The sequence below is a fragment of the Cervus elaphus genome, chromosome 20 (genome assembly GCF_910594005.1).
Source record: "Cervus elaphus chromosome 20, mCerEla1.1, whole genome shotgun sequence".
Taxonomy (NCBI): domain Eukaryota; kingdom Metazoa; phylum Chordata; class Mammalia; order Artiodactyla; family Cervidae; genus Cervus; species Cervus elaphus.
In genome coordinates, this window is record NC_057834.1 from 27,396,486 (window position 1) to 27,418,655 (window position 22,170).

Here is a 22,170-nt window from a genome sequence, read left to right on the forward strand (position 1 = left end):
TTTTGAAACACCTAGCAGTCTCCTACAGTAATCCATTGCTATTGAGTCCAACCACCCAAGCTCATTTGATGGGGTCTAGTTCCTAGAATATGTAAGTCTTAGGATCAAATTTTGATTAACAACAATACATGCTATGAACATTCCAGCACTTGTTTGTGTATGGACATGCATTCTTATTTTTCTTGTGCATATCCCTAGGAGTAGAATTGCTGGATCATATGGTAACTCTGTTTAACCTTTTGAGGCACTGCCAGACTATTTTCCAAAGCAACTGCACCATTTTCCACCCCTGCCAGCAGTGTACAAGGTTTCCAGTTTCTCTATATCCTTGTTTTCCATATCTTCATCAACTCTTGTGATTGCTCTCTTTTTGGTTATAGCCATCCTAGTGGGTGTAAAGGTATTTCCTTCTGATTGGCATTTCCCTGAGGGTTCATTATGTTTGAACACCTTTTCATGTGCTTTTTAAACATGCGTATGTCTTTGGAGAAATCTCCATTTAGATGCCTTGACCATTTAAAGAATTGGCTTATTTTTATTATTGAGTTATAAGCATTCTTTATATATTCCAGGTACAAGTTCATTACCAGATATATGATTTGCAGATATTTTCTCCCATTCTATGAGTCGTCTTTTCAAAACTTCCTCAATGGTGTTCAAAACTTTCTTCACTGGTGTTGAAGACAAGGTTCTTGCCTCCAATTAACTTTCAGATCAAGGCATTATGTGGATACAATACAGGGAGAATTTGCTTATAATGAATTTTTAACTGAGCTAGAGATGATTTACAATGTTGTATTAGTTTCAACTGTACACCGAAGTGATTCATATATACATATATGCGTATATGTACATATGTACTCTTTTTAAGATTCTTTTCCTTTAGAGGTTATTACAAAATACTGAGGATAGTCATCTGTGCTATGCGGTCAGTTCTTACTGTTCATCTGTTTTAAATGCAGTAGTGTGCTAATCCCAAACCCCTAGATTATCCCTCTTCTGCTTTTCCCACTGGCAACTGTAAGCTTATTTTTTACGTCTGTGGGTCCATTTCTGTTTTGTATATAAGCTCATTTGTATCATTTTTTTTTTTTTTTTTAGATTCCACACATAAGCTATGTCATATGATGTTTGTTTTCCTTTAGCTGGCTTACTACACTTGGTATGATGATTTTTAGGTTCATCCATATTGCTGCAAATGGCATTATTTCATTTTTTTTTAACGGATGTGTGATATTCCAGATACATACCACATCTTCTTTATACAGTCATCTATCAATGGACATTTAGACTGTTTCCATGTCTTTGTTAATGTGGATAGTGATGCAATGAATATTGGGGTGCATATATTATTTCAAATTATGGTTTTCTCCAGATATATGCCCAGCAGTAGGATTGCAGGATTATATAGTAGCTTAAAAATCACCCCAGGTAGAGGTTGTGGTTGATTAGGAGAGCAAGTGTCCATGGGTTTCTCAGGTGGCCTGTGTGCATTTTTTGTGACCAACTGTTTAGACCATGAAAGCAAAAAGTGAAAGTGATATTCACTCAGTAGTGTCTGACTCTTTGCAACCCCTGTAGCCTTCCAGGCTCCTCTGTCCATGGAATTTTCCAGGCAAGGATACTGGAGTGGGTAGCCATTTCCTTCTCCAGGGGCTCTTCCTGACTCACAGACAGAACCTGGGTCTCCTGCACTGCGGGCAGACTCTTTACTGTCTGAGCCAGCAGGAAGCCCTCTCAGTCAAAATAGCAGTCAGTTCAGTCAAAAACCTGGCCTGCTATCTGGAGGCCATATCATAGATGGATGTTGAATTTTGTCAAAGGCTTTCTCTGCATCTATTCAGATAATCATATGATTTTTATCTTTCAATTTGTTAATGTGGTATATCACATTGATTGATTTGCAAATATTGAAGAATCCTTGCATCCCTGGGATAAAGCCCACTTGGTCATGATGTATGACCTTTTTAATATGTTGTTGGATTCTGTTTGCTAGAATTTTGTTAAGGATTTTTGCTTCTATGTTCATCAGTGACATTGGCCTGTAATTTTCTTTTTTTGTGGCATTTTTGTCTGGTTTTGGTATTAGAGTGATGTTGGCCTCGTAGAATGAGTTTGGAAGTTTACCTTCCTCTGCAATTTTCTGGAAGAGTTTGAGTAGGATAGGTGTTAGCTGTTCTCTAAATTTTTGGTAGAATTCAGCTGTGAAGCCACCTGGTCCTGGGCTTCTGTTTGTTGGAAGATTTTTGATTACAGTTTCAATTTCTGTGCTAATGATGGGTCTGCTAAGATTTTCTATTTCTTCCTGGTTCAGTTTTGGAAAGTTATATTTTTCTAAGAATTTGTCTCCCAAGTTGTCCATTTTATTGGCATACAGTTGCTGATTGTAGTTTCTTATGATCCTTTGTATTTCTGTATTGTCTGTTGTGATTTCTCCATTTTCATTTTTAATTTTGTTGATTTGATTCTTCTCCCTTGTTTTCTTGATGAGTCTGGCTAATGGGTTGTCTATTTTATTTATCTTCTCAAAGAACCAGCTTTCAGCTTTGTTGATTTTGGCTATGGTCACTTTTGTTTCTTTTGCATTTATTTCTTCCCTAATTTTTATGATTTCTTTCCTTCTACTAACCCTGGGGTGCATCATTTCTTCTTTTTATAGTTGCTTTAGGCTATACTACAAAGCAACAGTCATGAAGACAGTATGGTACTGACACAAAGACAGAAACATAGATCAGTGGAACAAAATAGAAAGCTCAGAGATAAATCCACATACCTATGGACACCTTATCTTTGACAAAGGAGGCGAGAATATACGATGGAAAAAAGACAACCTCTTTAACAAGTGGTGCTGGGAAAGCTGGTCAACCACTTGTAAAAGACTGAAACTGGAACACTTTCTAATACCATACACAAAAATAAACTCAAAATGGATTAAAGATCTAAAGGTAAGACCAGAAACTATAAAACTCCTAGAGGAGAACATAGGCAAAACACTCTCCAACATAAATCATAGCAGGATCCTCTATGACCCACCTCCCAGAGTAAAGGAAATAAAAGCAAAAATAAACTATTGGGACCTAATTAAACTTAAAAGCTTTTGCACATTGAAGTAAACTATAAGCAAAGTGAAAAGACAGCCTTCAGAATGGGAGAAAATAATAGCAAACAAAGCAACTGGCAAAGAATTAATCTCAAAAGTACACAAGCAACTCCTGCAGCTCATTTCCAGAAAAATAAGCAACCCAATCAAAAAATGGGCCAAAGAACTAAACAGACATTTCTCCAAAGAAGACATACAGATGGCTAACAAACACATGAAAAGATGCTCAACATCACTCATTATCAGAGAAATGCAAATCAAAACCACAATGAGGTACCATCTCACGCCAGTCAGAATGGCTGCTATCCAAAAGCCTACAAACAGTAAATGCTGGAGAGGGTGTGGAGAAAAGGGAACCCTCTTACACTGTTGGTGGGAATGCAAACTAGTACAGCCACTATGGAGAACAGTGTGGAGATTCCTTAAAAAACTGGAAATAGAACTGCCATACGACCCAGCAATCCCACTCCTGGGCATACACACTGAGGAAACCAGAATTGAAAGAGACACGTGCACCCCAATGTTCATCTCAGCACTGTTTACAATAGCCAGGACATGGAAGCAACCTAGATGCCCATCAGCAGATGAATGGATAAAGAAGCTCTGGTACATATACACGATGGAATATTACTCAGCCGTTAAAAAGGATTCATTTGAATCAGTTCTAATGAGATGGATGAAACTGAAGCCTATTATACAGAGCGAAGTAAGTCAGAAAGAAAAACCCCAATACAGTATATTAATGCATATATACGGAATTTAGAAAGATGGTAATGATAACCCTACATGCAAGACAGCAAAAGAAACACAGATGTAAAGAACAGACTTTCGGGCTCTGTGGGAGAAGGTGAGGGTGGCATGATCTGAGAGAATAGCATTGAAACATGTATATTACCATATGTGAAATAGATCGCCAGTCCAGATTTGATGCATAAGACAGGGTGCTCAGGGCTGGTGCATTGGGGTGACTCTGAGGGATGGGATGGGGAGGGAGGTGGGAAGGAGGGTCAGGATGAGGGACACACGTACACCCATGGCTTATTCATGTGAATGTATGGCAAAACCCACCACAATATTGTAAAGTAATTAGCCTCCAATTAGAATAAATTTTAAAAAAGGAAGGAAAAAAAACTGGCTTGGCTGGGTTTTCTTTTCTAATGGGCTGGTAAAATGTTGACTGAGTCAATTGCTTATTCCAAGTATTGATTATAGTGTTTACTCTGCTTGGTTAGTTGAACAGAATTACAGCTTGGAACCAACAGATCCAATGGACCTACCTTATACACTAGTAAGTTAAGACACTCATTCCTGGTCTCACAATGCCAGGTAGGAAGGATGACCAGAAGCTGTCCCTAAACTTCGGGCAGGTGGTTTCTCTCCCTACGCCCCTCTATTTTTGCCCCTCTGCCTGACCTTTGCAGCGGCCTCTTGAACTTTATGATTCACTTTCCTGAAAGGCAAGGCTGGGAAATGAAAGTCTCTGGATGGTGCTTAAGGTCTTAACCTAAGGACAATTGGGTGGCTGTTGGGGTCCAGGGCTGGAATAGTTGGGTGCATCGATGTGGTCCACTATTTCTCTTATTTAGCAGAGAGAACACTCCCCAGTAGCTAAGGGCTTCTGAGCACAGAATCTGCCAGCGAGGCCTCCTGGCTGAGGGTTCATCTAGCACAGAAACAGCTGACAGGACGGCAGGCAGTCTGTCCCCTTCTAGGGAATAAGGCAAGGATTCCTTTAACACAATGTGACAACTAATCTCTCTATAGCATCTGACTGAGAGGTTTTAATTACTACTGTGATATGCACACGTGACTTCTTTATTCACACAAACATCCGGGCTGTTTATGTGTTTCTCCTTTATTTTGTGGGGTGTGTATCGGCACAGACTGAGCTGATTCTGAATCCGTCTCCTTCTTTTCTCCTTGTCTGTTTATTTCCCTCTTTCCTCCCACTTTGTTTTTTCCCCCTCCTGTTCACTCTTCTTAATTTGTGAGAATGAGCTTACTGATTCTCTGCTTTGAGCATAAGGCCGGGGTCCTTCAGCTCCCCTTCCCCTCCCAGATATGGCAGCAAACCCAGAAGTCACGGGGAATGGAGGTGTTTTCACAGCCTGGCTGGCATTCAGGTGAAGACCTCTTTGGGAGAGTGTGTGCGTGCTGGGGTGGAATTGCATCGTGCAGAGAGGCAGGAATCACAAGAATAACTTTGAGGGGAGTGTCTAGATCAGACTTTGTTCCAGCTTGAAGTTAAGCTTGGACCCAGTTCTGAGCCTGCATCATCACAATGCCAAATATCTATAGCATTTGTCATGTAGAAACATAAATATCTTGATTATACAATAACAGATGTCTAAATCATTGAAAGAATCAGGACACTCAACTGAGATTACTTGTTTATATTTAGATATAAGATGGTCTAAATCATCCGTTTGGAAGAGAATTTGAAACATCCATTTGTAAATCTCCCTGCTTCTACTAAGCAAACAATGTTGAAAAAGATGCCAAGAAGTTTCAGAAAATGGAAATATTGATCAGATGTGGTTTGAGCACCAAGATGGACACTTGTTTCTTTTAAAGAGAAAGAATATGCATTAAAGCAGAGGTCCTCAACCTCTGGGCCATGGATCTCAAAACCATCACCCCCATTTCCCAGCCCATGGAAATATTGTCTTCCATGAAATTGGTGATAGGTGCCAAAAAGGTTGGAGACAGCTACATTAAAAAATCAAACTGTGAAATCATTGCTGTCATGCCCCCGGTGGCCAGAGTGAGGAAAACACTCAGCGGTCCTTTGCCTACTCTGGGGATTGCAGGCCTGTCGGTGGTGATTCCGCTCCCAAGGTTCACATCACCCCGAGGCTTCGAAGAGCTTTTAGGGTTTATAACAATTCTCCCTCAAGTTCAGTTTCTACCAAGAACAAGACTACAGCCACTCTGGAGAGACAAACTGATGACTGTAAGTTGCTTTCATGGAGAGAGGATTTCATCACTCCTGTCTTCTACCCCAGGAGCCATCCAGTTAACACCGTTCACTCTCTCAATATGCTCTCTGCAGTGGGCCATAGTGATGTGCCCTCAATCTCCAGCATCTCAGCCCTCGCCTCCCTGCTGGCTGCGTCACCCTTCTGCAGCAGGCCCTGCTTGGGTATGGATAACATGAGGGCCTCTGCAGCTCCTGTGTGTGACTCAGACCCACATCTTACTGAACTGGTCTAGCCCTTGGTCTGACTCTGGGCCACCCAGGTCTCAGCTTTACCTGCCTTTGAGGGTCAACTCCATCATAAGTATACTCTATCAAGTATCTGAGTAAAGGCTGAACTATTTGCCTGTTATTCAAACCTGCTCTGTACTTCTTGGTTTTGAAACCTTTGTTTGCTGTTGCACCCTCCTGGAATGCCCTTCCATCCTCAAGTATCATCAAAGTCCTACACATTTTTCAAGATTCAGCCTAAATGCCTTCTCTCTCAAGGGCCTTCCCTCCGAGCCCTCACAATACTTTCCTTGAAGCTCTCCGGGGCTCTGATCACACTCTTGGTGGAGAAGGAGCAGGAACCTGATTGGAGGACAGTGCCCTTGCTTCAGCTCTGTGACCAAAAGGTGTGTGGCCTTGACCGTGCCTCTCGATCTTCTTGAGTCGCAGCTTCCTCATTTGTCAACATGATGGGTTGGAACCGTGTAGCTTCTAAGCAGCCTTCTATTTAAAACCCAGTGACTATAATTATACAGTTATGAGATATATAATTATAACCCTATGATTATAAATCAGAGCCTACATGTTATCTCCCCTAAAAACTGCTACCTTCTTTGGGGCAAGACTGGTACCTTATCTAAACTGTTTTTCTTTTTGGTTCAAGACTATCTTACACACAGTATATACTGAATATATCCTTGCTAAATGTGAGAATGGATGACAAAAAGCTTGCTAAAATTTGATCTCACCTCTTATATTGATTTAAGATGTGATATGAAAAAGAGCTGATATGTACTGTTCATTTAATAACTGTTCCCTACCTCCTTTTGTTCATACACAGTGCTTGCTTTGGCTAAAAAGTTGTATACTAGAGAGCAAATTTTGATTAAAAGGAAGGTGATCTCTCCCATCCTTCTCTGATTGTCTCTTTCTGTGTACATGTGGAACTTTGTTTTTCTAAATAAATTGTATAAGTATTAATTTATCAGAGGGGATATTCTTCATCTGCTGCCTTCTGTCACAAAAGAAGCATGCTTTTGATTTTTGAAGAGATGCCCAGTGCTTCTATACAACCCCATGGTTACTGGAGCTCTCTGAACTGGTTGGCTGCATAGAGCAGGAGATCACCCATGTGATGTGATTTCAGAGATTCCAGTGGGGCTACCATCTGCTTACCCATTGGTTGTCGTGAAAGAATTACTCCTTTGGTTCAAGAAGGCTTTGTATCTTCGAGAGTAGCCTGGGAAAACGGTATACCTTAAATTATCACTGATGATGCTGTAGACCATCATCATTCAACCCAAGGGCATGCTAGAAAACCCAGGTTCAATAAGGGGCTGATAGGTGTTACATAAAAATAGAGTCTCTGTGATGAAAAAATTGGGGCAGCCACAATAAGTAAAATTAAACAGGATTTTTCAGAACTTATAATAGGCCAATGGGCAAGGGGAATGCAGTAGTCACATTTCCCAAATTTATATGACCACAGAACCAGAACCTTCTCCACTATTTTATCACGTATGTTATAAATTAAGTGTCCCAAGAGTCTAAATTTTCACTGCATGTATTCTGCGGAAAGCTGCTTTCGAGGGCCATGAGAGCTAGCCCAGCGCCAACTTCAGAGAGGCAGGCAGGGCTGAGGTGAATACAAAGATGTATCAAAGACAGGCTGCTGCCTCCTGCAGCTCAGCCAAACTCCACATGGCAGGTGGAGGCTCTGAACAGGTGGCGGAGGATCCCACCTCTGCCCCAGCCTCAGTCTCACCTTTCCTTTCACAAAGCTGCAGCTGATTCGGCTTTGATTGGCGGGCCTCACACTTCCACTGGGTGACCTTGAGGGTTCAGAGAAAGCTGTGCTATTTCACCAGTGCACTTGCTGAATGCTGGGGCCTGCACTCAGCCCAACAGAGGAGAGCTGTGAGGATCCTGACCCCAGGACTTGAGAAGGCTATGCTCATCAGATGCCAAAATGACTGCTTAGCTCACGGAATAAATTTAGGCTGCTCTGCTCAGGGACGTGGTCTCAATGGTTGGGGTGGAATGACTGGTAATCAGTAAAACTTATTTCTTGATAATGCTGAGTTAAAAACAGATGATCATTATTTCCCCTCGACTTTCCAGAAGTTTCCTGGGTGTCTGTATACAAAGTTCCTAAGACAAACAGGTTGACCACAAACCTTTAAAAGAAAGAAGTAACCATTCTACAGTTAAATCCAAGCTTCTTACAGGAGTGGGCTGTCATGTAGGAACTGCAGAAAAGTCCCTGTGATGGACACAGGAGGAAGAAAGGAGAGTGAGGAGTAACAAGGATGCCGGTTCCAGCTGAGAAGCCCTGACCTGCCTTGAGGGGCCCCAGCCTGGACTCTCCTGCTCCTGTCATATGAGGAGGAAGCACAGTCAGAGGAGAGGCTGCAGGTTCTGAGAAGCCTTCCTAGAGTGGGCACGGTGTCCAGGCTTTCTGGGTCCCTCAGCTGCTGCAACCTGGGGCACCCTCCCCTCACAGCCCCACCCCATCCTGTCCTCCTCACCCCGCCCCACGACTCCCCAGCTCTCTGTTCTGCTCAGTCCCTCTCTCACTGGAGCCTCTGCTCCCGCCCTGCACTCTGCCCGGCGTGTCCTGGGCCTCAGTCCTCACCTCCCTGCTGTCAGCGAGCTCTGCAGATGCAGGGGACACACCTTCTGGTCGTCGCTACAGCCCGAGTCAGTAGCACACAGCAGGGTCAGAGTTTACTGCCAAGCCCACGGCTCCTCCACTGCTTTTGAATTCATTCAGCATCAGAACGCCTTTGGCATTGCCCCACTATTTTTTTTCCGTACACATTGTGATCTCACTCCTCCTCATTAGACCGCAGGCATACGAGGAGCACCCTTGTTCCCTATCGAGGTGTCTTGCCCATCCTGTGGGGTCCCAACCTGGCAGATGTGAGCAACTAACCACAGTCAACTGGGAGCGAAGTGCCAGGTCCCACTCAGCCACTGGGGGTCTGTAGCAGGCGTATCTGGTTCCTCCAGGTTTAGCAAGGACCAGGGAGCCGAGGATGAAGCCCATTTCCTTCTTCATCCACCCCTAGCCCCTTTGTCCTTGCTTCAGAGGCTGGAGGACCCACAAAGAGGGACAAGGCGGCGAACCGGTGGTTAGGGGAGTGGCAGGACAGTGGTCCGGGCGGCAGAGGGGCTGAAGATGCAGAAGTTCTTCTCATCTGTCCTTGCAGCAGCCCAGCAGGGGGCTAATGAGACCTGAGGTGTGAGGCAGGAGCTTGCGCGGCAATTACAGCTGCTCAGCTGCTGACAGCACGTGGGGCCGCTGACACCGGCTCCCTGTGCCCCGCGGCTCCCTGCCCTCCTAATGAGGCTATTACCGCCCCAGCGGCTGCAGGCCTCCAGGCCCTCCCACTTGTGGGCGCAGGCGGCCCTGGGTTCTCTCTCTACAAGGAGGATTGTCTAAGGATGGCCCCTGTTACCGAAGTGCCCCATCCGCCCACCTGGCTTTTCTGCTCACAGCCTTCCCTGGGTCCTTCCAGAAGGGGGACAAGGGAACAGAGGGTCACTGTGGTGTCCCCAGCATAGCGACCTCCATCAGCCTGAGCTCACACGGGTGCCCCTTTGCCTGAAGCACGCCGGTGACCCCCGACTCATGCTGGCTGCTCTAGAGCTCTCAGCTCAAGAGGTGCTGCTTTAGGAGGCTTCACCCGGCTTCCCTTGACTCTCAGCTCTACCCAGAACCCTGTCTCCACCCTTGCCGGGCTCTCTCCCTCAGGCCTCTCACCCCGCGCTGTAATGTCCCCTCCCCTTTGCTTTCTCAGTCTCACTGTCAGCTCCTCCAGCTCCTGGGTATCTCGGTTCCCATCATGGTGTCTGGCAGTGTCGGGTTCTGCAAAAGTCGTTGAATAATGAAACAAACGAACCAAATAGTTGAATTCACCACTCAGCTCAGCGCTGAGAAGCAGGATCTGGAAGGGCCGAGGAGCCCATCCCCACCACACCCCAGAGGTCTGGCAGTGCTCAGCATCCTTCCTGGGACGGGTTGGAAGCTCTATAGATATCATAGCTCTTCCCCTCGGCTCCCACCTCAATTCAGGCAGCAGCACTGATCACTTTGTTAGAAAACCAGAATGTCTTCAGAACACACCTGCTACTGAGTGGGAATGTATTTTAAAGCGTGCTTGCAAGACTTTTTAAAAAAGTGTATTCCTTCTTGAATCACATTTGATCTACAAACTGGATAAAGACCTTTGCACTTTTACCAACACCAGGCTTATGCCCATCTCCAAGTGCTTCTCTTTCTCCCTTCTGGGCTCAAGTCACTTCCTGGAGGTACAAACCACCCTCCTGACCCTGGCATCTTCCCCTTCCCGTATCTGATGCTCTTTCTCCCTCCCTGCTTCCCACTCCAGCTCATATATTTCATTTTTTTCCCTAGCAGGGATTAATCGGATTGAATTTATTACGCAGTAAGAGTAATAAGAAGGAGCAGTGATTTCAGTCTGGGAAGGGAGGGAGATTTCTGGGTGTTGGTGGGGGGCAATGATGCTTCCTGATGCCCCAAATGAAACCTGCAACTTCCTCCTTTTCTCTGTACCCCACCCCCTGGCTGTGATCAGCAGAAAGAAACTGATGCTAAAGCCCACAGCCTCCGCCTAGCCCCTTCTTGGAACAAAGATGTGGTCGGCAGGCAGGAAGCAGTGTGAGTGGTCGGCAGGCGCATCCACCTGCCCACAGGCTCTGTCCTCAAAACGCCCGCCGCGCTCCACCTCTCAGAACAGCTGGCCCGCGTGTCACAGCCAATTAGGCTTTGGAGGGAGTGAGAGGGAAAGAAATGACACCATATACTGACCCCTGCTGTCACGGGGCAGATGTGGAGGCCAGCACGCGTCCCCGCTCGGCCACGCCGCTAATTAATCACCTCCGCCGCCGAGTCGTGACAGCGCTTTGCCAGGAGCGAAGTGCACGTGGAGGCCGGGCCGGGCGCCTGCCGGGCGAGCTGCGGAGCGGGCGCTCTGGGCACCCAGCCGCCCCTCTCTCAGCTGCCCTGGCAGGCCTGCGGCTGGCAAGTTTTCAGGAAGCTGTTGGGGTTAAAAGGAAGGGTGGGAATGAGGGAGGAAACTTTTGAAAAGCCCTAAGTCAGTACACAGAATGCAGGCTGGTGGCGGGGGGGGGGGGGGGGGGGGGGCGGGTGTTGGGGGAGCTGGGCACCGAGGTGGGAGGAGCGAATGCGGCCGGAGCCGGTTGGAGAGCGGATCTTCTCTCCAGGCCCCGTGTTTGCAGAGTCTGCGGGATGCTCAGAGATTTGCCTGGGAAACAGACCCACCAGGAAGCCCTGGGGTGCTACCTTCTTCCTCCTTCTACCAGTTTCTTGGTGCACTCTCTTTGAAAGTGAAAGTGAAAGTCGCTCAGTCGCTTCCAACTCTTTGCGACCCCGTGGACTATACAGTCCATGGAATTCTCCAGGCTAGAATACTGGAGTGGGTAGCCTTTCCCTTCTCCAGGACGGAACCCAGGCACTCTCTTTAGATCCTGTCCTTTCACCCTCAGACATTTAGAGAGCAGGCCAGGTCCTGCACCAAACCCTGAAAAATCTGAACTTCTGCACATCTTTTAAAACTTGACTTAGATTTTATTGCCTCTAGGATCTGGCTCCAATCTCTCAAGTCCACGCGGGTGGCTTTGTGGTGAGCGCCCTGCACTCTGAATTTTCCCAATCACAGCAGTCAAGACACAAAGCTGTGATGGTCTACTTACTGAACCCAGGGACCCTGCCAGAGCGGCTCACCTTTGCCGCTCCAGTCCCTAGGGCTGTCTGGTGCCAGCTTTGCCCTCCCCAATGTTTGTTGAGTAACTTCCTGAATAAGGAGTGAGCTAATGTTCAAGGAACTCAAGGTCTGCTGGGGAGGTAGGCATTGTAGCCTGGTCCAGTCTGAGATGTCAGGTAGCAGGGCGCGAGCTGAGCGCTGAGGTCAGAGAAGAGGCCCACCAGCTGGGTTCCAACTGCAGAGCACGTAAGTGACCTTTGTTTGATTTTTACAACTGCTTTAGTGGAAATCTTGGGTCAAGTCTGCTCCATTTCTATGAAAGCTCAAAGTAAATGGCCAAAGCAGTCAGATCAATAGCTTATTCTTGAAAATCGCCTCCTTCTTCAAGATAAAGCTTGTCCTAATCACTCATAATCTTGAAACAGGCCCAGTCTTTACCAGGTGACATGAAATACCACATGGGAGCATGTTATGTGCACCCATTTGGATATAGATCATTAAATATGCTTTTGCTGTAATTTTAAAACTCTTGAGTCATGTATGCCTATCAGATCAAGCCCCGAACCCTTAATCCTTAGTGTGTGGAAAGGAAGCTTTTGGGCATCCAGCCTCAATGACAATTTCAATGTCACCTCTTGCCCTCTCTCCCCAAACAGAGCGCTGCAGCTTTGCAAGCATTTCCTCTGCTGAGGAGGCTCTCTGCCCTTGGTCTCTGCATGTGATAAATGTCAGTTCTCTTAAGACTCCCCTGAAGCTGTCTCTTCTCACACTTCCTTTCTGTCTCTTTTATTGGCTGCTCTGCGGGTCACGTGGGATCTTAGTTCCCCAACCAGGGTTCGAACCTGTGCCCCCCTGCATCGGGAGCGCAGAGTTCTAACCACCAGCCCAGCACCCAGACTTCCTCTGTAGAAGAGAGCCTAACATGAAAGCTGGGAAGGTCAGTTACAGAAATCATTCAGCATGGTCAGTTTCCTTCTATTATAGGAGAGCAGCTGAGAGTGAGTTGGAAGATTCTGACAAAATTCCCTTTAATTTTTTGATTGGTTAAGTGGATAAAAGAATCTACAAAGAGACAAGCGAGGGAACTTTCAACCTCTCTCTCAATAGCCGTGGAAATAATAGTTGACTTTGTTCAGTCATTCATTCTTTCATAAAGACTTCGAGATATCTATGGCTCTGAAAGAATAGGAAAATTCTTGGAAAAGAGATTATTTTTACAAGAAGTCTCTTAACCAAATGTTTAGATCTTGGGATACACCACAGTATCTGTGTTTCTAGAGAAATATCTAAGAAAAATAAACAAAAACAATTTGTAAAAGTGTGGTTTAAAAGTTTTAACAAATGATACTTTACAATGTCATAAACCGAAATTTGTAGCTTAAAAGATGTGTGGGGAGGAAGTGTCTTAACTAAGCAAATGGAGCCATGCATAGGAGTGGCTGCTGTCATTTATAAATTGTCTATAATATAAATATAATACTATGAAAAGTGAAATTGCTCAGTTGTGTCTGACTCTTTGCAACCCCATGGAATTCTCCAGGCCAGATTACTGGAGTGGGTATACTTTCCCTTTTCCAGGAGATCTTCCCAACCCAGGGGTCAAACCAGGGTCTCCTGCATTGCAGGCAGATTCTTTACAAGCTGAGCCACAAGGGAAGCCCAAGAATACTGGAGTGGGTAGCCTATCCCTTCTCCAGAGGATCTTCCCAACCTAGAGATCGAACCGGGGTCTCCTGCATTGCAGGTGGATTCTTTACCAACTGAGCTATCAGGGAAGCATATTTCACTTTCACTTAACTATTTACTTTCACTTAACTGTTTATCTGTTTATCACTAACTGTATAGTCCATGGGGTCACAAAGAGTCAGAAATGACTGAACAGCTTTCACTTAATATACTCTAATAGTTTATAAACGTGCTGTGACCTAGACCTGGAGCTCATTGCTTGCACGCCCTAGAGAGCTGGCGTTTGGGAGACGAGAGGATACCTCTGGATCACATTCCAGGGCACTTGGCCTTGCCCACTCTTTGCCTAGTACCCTGGGTCATGAACCTCAAATGGCAATAGTTATACTGGAAAGAATATGCACCTGAAAGTCAGGCTGGCATTGAATCCAAGTGTGCCATCTTAACTTGTGTGCCTTTGGGCCACATTCTTTTATTTGGCTAATGTTGGGTTGGCCAAGAAGTTTGTTTGGGTTTTTGCATTTCCTTACATGAATATCTGAACCGTCTTTTTGGCCAACCCCAGGACTTCTGAGGCACACACTCACTCATGCACTCACACCATATTCCTACATTTATATCCTGAATTAAAAACAGGGAGTCAGGTACTCTGCTAGTACTCGGAATACGAGTCGTGGTCTCTGACACAGAGTTCTCATTTTGGTGACAAGGGCTGTTTAATTCTTCCAGGGGTTGGTGCCGGGGCCCTCCTTTGTAAAACAAGAATGATAATGCTTATCTCAAAGCCACCCCATCCCTTGTTTAGACAGGGCATCAACCGAACTGTGCATTTTACTTTGACTTCTGACACTTTTACTGGACGTATGTCATGCTATAAATTCCAGTTTTTGACATTTATAATAAAGTTGTGATGAGGGATAAATGGACCAGTGTTTGCTGTTTCAAAATTAATCTAATCAGAAGGAGCTGATCAGTTAACATTTTTCTTCTTCCTTTTTCAAATGTTATATTTGTTTCTTTGTTTTTGCTTTTCCTTGTACTTGATGCCTAGCACTACTGGAGATGTAGACAAATGTTTTCGCATTTCCTATTTTCTTACTTGGGATATATACTTGAGTTTGAGCAAGCTCTGGGAAATGGTGAAAGACAGGGAAACCTGGCGTGCTGCATGCAGTCCATGGGGTTGCAAAGAGTCGGACACAAATGAGCAACTGAACAACACATATATATAAGTGGTGAGTGAATGTGTGAGCATGCGTGTATATGGGACTTTGTATATAAATAAAATATGTGAGTATGCATATGCACAAGTGTATGTATGTGGACATGTGTGTGGGTGAGTGTGTGTGCATGAAGGTGTATGTGTGGGTGTAGATTTATGTGAAAGTGTATATATGAGTGTATATGCCTATGTGTGTGTGTGTGTGTCTCTGTGAATGCATATGTGTGTGTATACAAAATGAGTGTGAGTGGAAGTGAGAGTGTGTATGCATTAGTATGCACATGTGTGTGTGAGTGTGCAGCTAAGCATGTGAGTGTGTGTGTCTGTGAGTATGTGTGTATCTGTATCTGTGGGTATCTGTGAGTATGTGAGTATCTGTGGGTATGTGTGAGGCTATGTGTATGTGTGTGTCTGTGAAGGCACCATGATGACTTCTTAACTGAACAAACTGTAAAGACCAGTTGTCTGCTCGTGAGAGCAAAAAGACAGGAGTCTTAGTATAAAGTTAAACGTAGTCAGGCATTTTGTTCCTCAGCACATCTCTGAAGGTTTCTTTTTGATACATTTTTCTCTAACGAACCAGCCTTTAAATATGAAGTCAAAAAAAAAAATATGAAGTCAAAGTAAATGCATTGTTTTTAAATGGAGGGAAAATTGGTCTGAAAAAAGAATGGAAAATTATCTCCCCCAAATCAGAAAACAGCAGGGGTTGAAAACCAAACAAACAAAAAACCATCTGACAGTTTGAACCTTGTTAGTGAAATGTGAACTGAGCAGAACTGACTCACTTCAGCTGCTTCCGGAGGGCAGCTTGCAGCCCGCCCATTGTTCAGCAGTGGGCAAGGACGGCGCATGCTTCAGCACTGCCCTCCCTAGCCCTTCAGTACCTTCCAGCGAGACGGCCGAGGTTTCCGGTGTGAAAGGCGAAGCTGCCATCTTGTGGTCAGACACAGAACTGCAGCCCCTCTGCAGCCGTCTCCAGAGGCAGTCGCTCATCGGCTGAGAGCGCAGGGCAGGGCCCGCGGCAAACCGGTAGGCTGCTTAAGCAGCTGCGTCACAGGACCTGTGCCTGCCCCCGCGACATATATCCTATTATATAGATTTATATGATTGAATATATGTATATTAAATTCAGTCGCTCAGTCCTGTCTGACTCTTTGTGACCCCGTGGACTGCAGCCCCACAGGCTTCCCTGTCCATCGCCAACTCCCAGAGTCCACTCAAACTAATGTCCATCAAGTTGGTGATGCCATCCAGCCGTCTCATTCTCCGTCGTCCCCGTTTCCTCCTGTCTTCAATGTTTTCCTTCAATTCTTTCCCAATCAGAGTCTTTTTCAGTGAGTCAGTTCTTCACATCAGGTGGCCAAAGCATTGGAGTTTCAGCTTTAGCATCAGTCCTTCCAATGAACACCCAGGACTGATCTCCTTTAGGATGGACTGGTTGGATCTCCTTGCAGTCCAAGGGACTCTCAAGAGTCTTCTCCAACACCACAGTTCAAAAGCATCAATTCTTCGGCGCTCAGCTTTCTTTATAGTCCAACTCTCACATCCATACATGACCACTGGAAAAACCATAGCTTTGACTAGATGGACCTTTGTCAGAAAAGTAATGTCTCAGCTTTAAATAAGCTGTCTAAGTTGGTCATTGCTTTTCTTCCAAGGAGCAAGTGTCTTTTAATTTCATGGCTCCACTCACCATCTGCAGTGATTTTGGAGCCCAAGAAAATAATGTCTCTCACTGTTTTCATTGTTTCCCATCTATTTGCCATGAAGTGATGGGACTGGATGCCATGATCTTAGTTTTTTGAATGTTGAGTTTTAAGCCAGCGTTTTCACTCTCCTGTTTCACTTTCATCAAGAGGCTCTTTAATTCCTATTCACTTTCTGCCATAAAGGTGGTGTCATCTGCATATCTGAGGTTATTGATATTTCCCCCGGCAATCTTGATTCCAGCTTGTGCTTCATCCAGCCCAGCATTTCACACGATGTACTCTGCATATAAGTTAAATAAGCAGGGTGACAATATACAGCCTTGATGTACTCCTTTCCCAATTCAGAACCAGTCTGTTGTTCCATGTTCAGTTCTAACTGTTGCTTCCTGGCCTGCATACAGATTTCTCAGGAGGCAGGTAAAGTGGTCTGGTATTCCCATCTCTTGAAGAATTTTCCACAGTTTGTTGTGATCCACACAGTCAAATGTTTTGGCATAGTCAATAAAGGAGAAGTAGATGTTTTCCTGGAACTCTTGCTTTTTTGGTGATCCAACAGATGTTGGAAATTTGATCTCTGGTTCCTCTGCCTTTTCTAAATCCAGCTTGAACATCTGGAAGTTCTTGGTTCACGTATTGTTGAAGCCCAGCTTGGAGAATTTTGAGTATTACTTTGCTAGCATGTGAGATGAGTGCGATTGTGTGGTAGTTTGAACATTCTTTGGCATTGCCTTTCTTAGGGATTGGAATTGTATGTATATATATATATGTATTTAAGATTCATTTCCCTTATAGGTTATAACAAAATATTGAGCAGAGTTCCCTGTGCTATACAGTCAGTCCTTGTTGGTTACCTACCTTATTAATATATAGTGTTTATGTTAATCCGAAACTCCTAATTTATCCTTCTCTCCCCTCCCCTATTTGGAACCTGGCAGCTACTTAGTAAAGATTAGCCACTGTGATTATCCATGAAGTCACTTTTAAGGGTAATAGTATAATCTTCCTAGAAACTCAATGATTAGAAAATAATATTATCTCTATCATTAACAAATGAGAAATGAAAGCTTTGAAAGGCTAGCCACCCTGGCTAGAGTCTGGTTAAACTGGGACTCCAACTCCAGTTTGACTCCCCAGATAAGGCTATCAAGCCAACCTATTTTTAAGGAAAATATAAGACATGGAAAGATGTTCATAATACATTTTTATGTGAAAAGTTAAGAATCACAACATCATGTTGTAGTATAATCACATTCTGTGGGAAAAGAAAGTGTGTGTCCATGCGCTGTGTGTGTCATAGACAGAAGGGTGTAGACTGTGAGTGTGGAGTGAAGGGTTTATGAGCAAGAGGACTGGAGTCTTTCTGGATCTAATTTCTGGCTCAGCTGTTTCCTAGCCTTGCTGAGGAAGTACAGACTAGAGTTGGCTTTCTATACATCAGTGGCAGTCCTACCCGACAGGGTGGTCCTAAGGATTAAGTCAGGTGGGACAGGTGAGCCCCTGACATAGGGTGTGGAATTCAGCACCCACTCTGTACACATTGGCTCTTATTCTAGATAGAAAAGAAAACATCACAAGATGATATCAAGGTCACGCGACTATGAAGGACTTTTCTTCCTTGGTTTTAGCTATACTTACAAAACGAGCCTTTTGTTTGTAATGTGTAATAAAGGAGAGAAAGCAGTTTAAAAGAATGCAGGTAGAGCCGGAGGGTTGGAAGGGAACTGTGGTTCAGGAGCTGGCAGAAGACCAGTTGGAGGCTGGTAATGAGTCAGAGGAGAAGCTCTGCATGTTCATCCCTCAGGTTTCAACCAGAACTGCGGTTCCGGTTCAGATAAGGCTTGTGCCTATGACAGGGCAGTAGAGACAGCCAGCTGTCCTCAGAATCTGCCTTTCTCTTCCTGCATGAACATCCCCTACCCTCCACCTGGGTTCGTGGCCACCCAGGATGTAGACTACACTTTCCGGTCTTCCTTGTGGTCAGGCGTGACCGATAAACACATTGGGTGTCGCTTCTGGAAAGCGTCTTTGAAGGCAGAGGATGTTGGCTCTTGCCTCCTTCCTGTGGCTGAAGCTGCTTTTGTGGTTGCAGCTGAAGGGGCCACTTTGAACTCTGGAGAGGACCCCACGTCACTAACAGAGCAGTGGCGGGAAGAACCCTTGTCTCTGATGTCACAGACCTTCTATTCCAGCCAGACAACTTGCTTTAGGACTTGGGTGATATAAGAGAAGTAAATTTCTGCTTCATGCTAGCCACAGTTATTTGGGATCTTCTGTCATTCCCAGCTCATTGGTTTGATCTGGGGGCTACCTCTGAGGACACATGGCAACATCAGGAGACATTTTAGTTGTAACAGCTGGAGAGTTGTTTCTGGTCTCATAGAGACCAAGAAAGCTGCTAACTGGTGCACAGGCTGCCCTCCACAACAGAGGGGTATCCAGCTCTCATGTCATAGTGCTGAGGTTGAGAGACCCTGCAGAACCTAATCCTAACAGATAGAAGGAGCTTCCTGAGAGCATATATCCACAATGGCTTCGTAACAAGACTTGACTCCCTGGAGCACGGCCATGGGAGGTTGGTGTGTGCCATTGGAGATGCTGCCATGTTGATTACACCGGGCACCAGGCTCAGGTGGGCTGCATGCACATGGCTTTAGCTCTGCGCCAAACATCCAGATGGTGTTCGCCTTGCTGAGGGGTCAGGGCACTCTGGCCGGGGGTCAGAAACGCAGCAGATGCAGCTATTCAGAGCAGCTCCTGCCTCTCCTAGTCCATAAACTTCAGTGACGCTGGTGCATTTAAGTGGCAGGCCAGCGCCTCCCTTGACTGCTCTCTGTCTTTAGTTTTAGTCCAGGCAGTGGGCTCCTGGTCTACATAAGCACTGTCCCCTGTGCCCTGGAGGCCGGGTCTCCTTGGTGAATGGTAGCATAAAAGAGGACCAAGAGTTCTATTGCTTATCCCACTATTGGGGCAGGTAAGAGAAAAGACGTGCCCATTCCCAGAGATCTGGGTGGTTGAACTCCCAGAAATCCCTGGGGCCTGGACGTCCCACCCAGAGAGGAAGTATCTCCCAGTCTGGATCCCAAGGACCAGCTACACATGTCATGAGCTGTGAAGTGTGAGAGTGAGTTACATCTGCTGTGCTTTTCCTCATTGATGGGCTAGTGACTCTTCTCTTGGCCAGATGAAACTCTGGCAGAGAAAAACCAAGAAATATCTGACTTGCTGACAAGGAAAGATAAATACCATATACCACTTAAATGTGGAATCTAGAATATGATTCAAATAAAGTTATCTGTGAAACAGAAACAGACTCATAGACACACAAAAAAAGACTTGTGGAGGGGTAGGGGAGGGACAGATTGGGAGTTTGGGATTAACGGATGCAAACTATTATACACAGAATGGATAAACAACAAGGTCCTACTGGACAGCACAGGAAACTCTCTTCAATATCCTGTGATAAATCATAATGGAAAAGAATGTGAGAGAGAATATATATATATGTGTATATATATATGACTGAATCATTTTGTTGTATAGCAGAAATTTACAACATTGTGAACCAATATTCTTTTTTAAAAAGAAGTATATGACTTGAAGGTCAGAAAGCAGTTCCCTACATAGGAGGAGACTTGGTTATCTGGGCTCAGAGGCATCCCCCCACTCTGCCTACAATCCTTCTCCCAGTGGGACTGTGAAGCCATGGGTATTTCACAGGGATGTTGGGGCTGCCCAGCTCATCTGACTTACCTTGATGTACCAGGCCTCCACCTGGTCTGGCTGAGCATGGGTTGACTGAATTAGACTGGTCACGAGTGCCGTTTCATTAAGCATGCCTAGATGTGGGCGATTTGATTCCGTCTCAGGTCCTGGGTGAGAAGGTGGAACCAGGCGGTCCATGAAGGGACCCTGTGTTCCCTTGATGCAAGTGGCGCGTGGTGATGTTGGCAGCTTCCTATTCAGTTGTACTTATGCTGAGGTTTTGAGGAACTCTTATTACAAGTCTCTTGACAAGCTTGGTGATAGGATTTGTAATCCAAGAGTTAAAATAATGGCAGTAACCAGGGTCAGACAGTGGGAGTTCTAAAGTGACAGAGACTGGATGGGGAAGAAAAGTCAAAGATCAATAGCAATGGGGAGGAGAGTGGAGTGTAGGAAGTCGTTGCTAGAGCAATTCCAGTGACATATTTTAAACTAGGCCTCCTCTTTAAAAAGTAATTTAATTATAGTACACAAAAGTATACTATACACTTTTGTATAGTATAATAAATCTCATGTGACCATCAATTCATAGCCCATCATTTTTTTAAAAATTATTTATTTATTTTGATTGAAGGCTAATTACTTTACAACACTGTGGTGGGTTTTGCCATACATCAACAATAATCAGCCACGGGTGCACATGTGTCCCCATCCTAAACCCCACTCCCACCTCCCTCCCCACCCTGTCCCTCTGGGCTGTCCCAGAGCACTGGCTTTGAGTGCCCTGCTTCATGTATCAAACTTGCACCTGTCATCTATTTTACATATGGTAATATACATGTTTCGATGTGTAGCCCATCTTATTTCATTTTGTTCAGTTCAGTTCAGTTCAGTTCAGTTGCTCAGTCATATCTGACTCTTTAGGACCCCATGAATCACAGCACACCAAGCCTCCCTGTCCATCACCAACTCCCAGAGTTTATTCAAACCCATGTCCATTGAATCGGTGATGCCATCCAGCCATCTCATCCTCTGTCATCCCCTTCTCCTCCTGCCCACAATCCCTCCCAGCATCAGGGTCTTTTCCAATGAGTCAACTCTTCGCATGAGGTAGCCAAAGTATTGGAGTTTCAGCTTCAGCATCAGTCCTTCCAATGAACACTCAGGACTTATCTCCTTCAGGATGGACTGGTTGGATCTCCTTGCAGTCCAAGAGACTCTCAAGAGTCTTCTCCACCACCACGGTTCAAAAGCATCAATTCTTCTGTGCTCAGCTTTCTTTATAGTCCAACTCTTACATCCATACATGACTACTGGAAAAACCATAGCCTTGACTAGACGGACTTTTGTTGGCAAAGTAATGTCTCTGCTTTTTAATATGTTGTCTAGGTTGGTCATAACTTTCCTTCCAAGCAGTAAGTGCCCTTTAATTTCATGGCTGCAGTCACCATCTGCAGTGATTTTGGAGCCCCCCAAAAATAAAGTCAACCACTGTTTTCACTGTTTCCCCATCTATTTGCCATGAAGTGATGGGACCAGATGCCATGATCTTAGTTTTCTGAATGTTGAGCTTTAAGCCAACTTTTTTATTCTTCTCTTTCACTTTGATCAAGAAGCTCTTTAGTTATTCTTCACTTTCTGCCATAAGGGTGGTGTCATCTGCATATCTGAGGTTATTGATGTTTCTCCTGGCAATCTTGATTCCAGCTTGTGCTTCTTCCAGCCCAGCGTTTCTCATGATGTACTCTGCATATAAGTTAAATAAGCAGGGTGACAATATATAGCCTTGACATATTCCTTTTCCTGTTTGG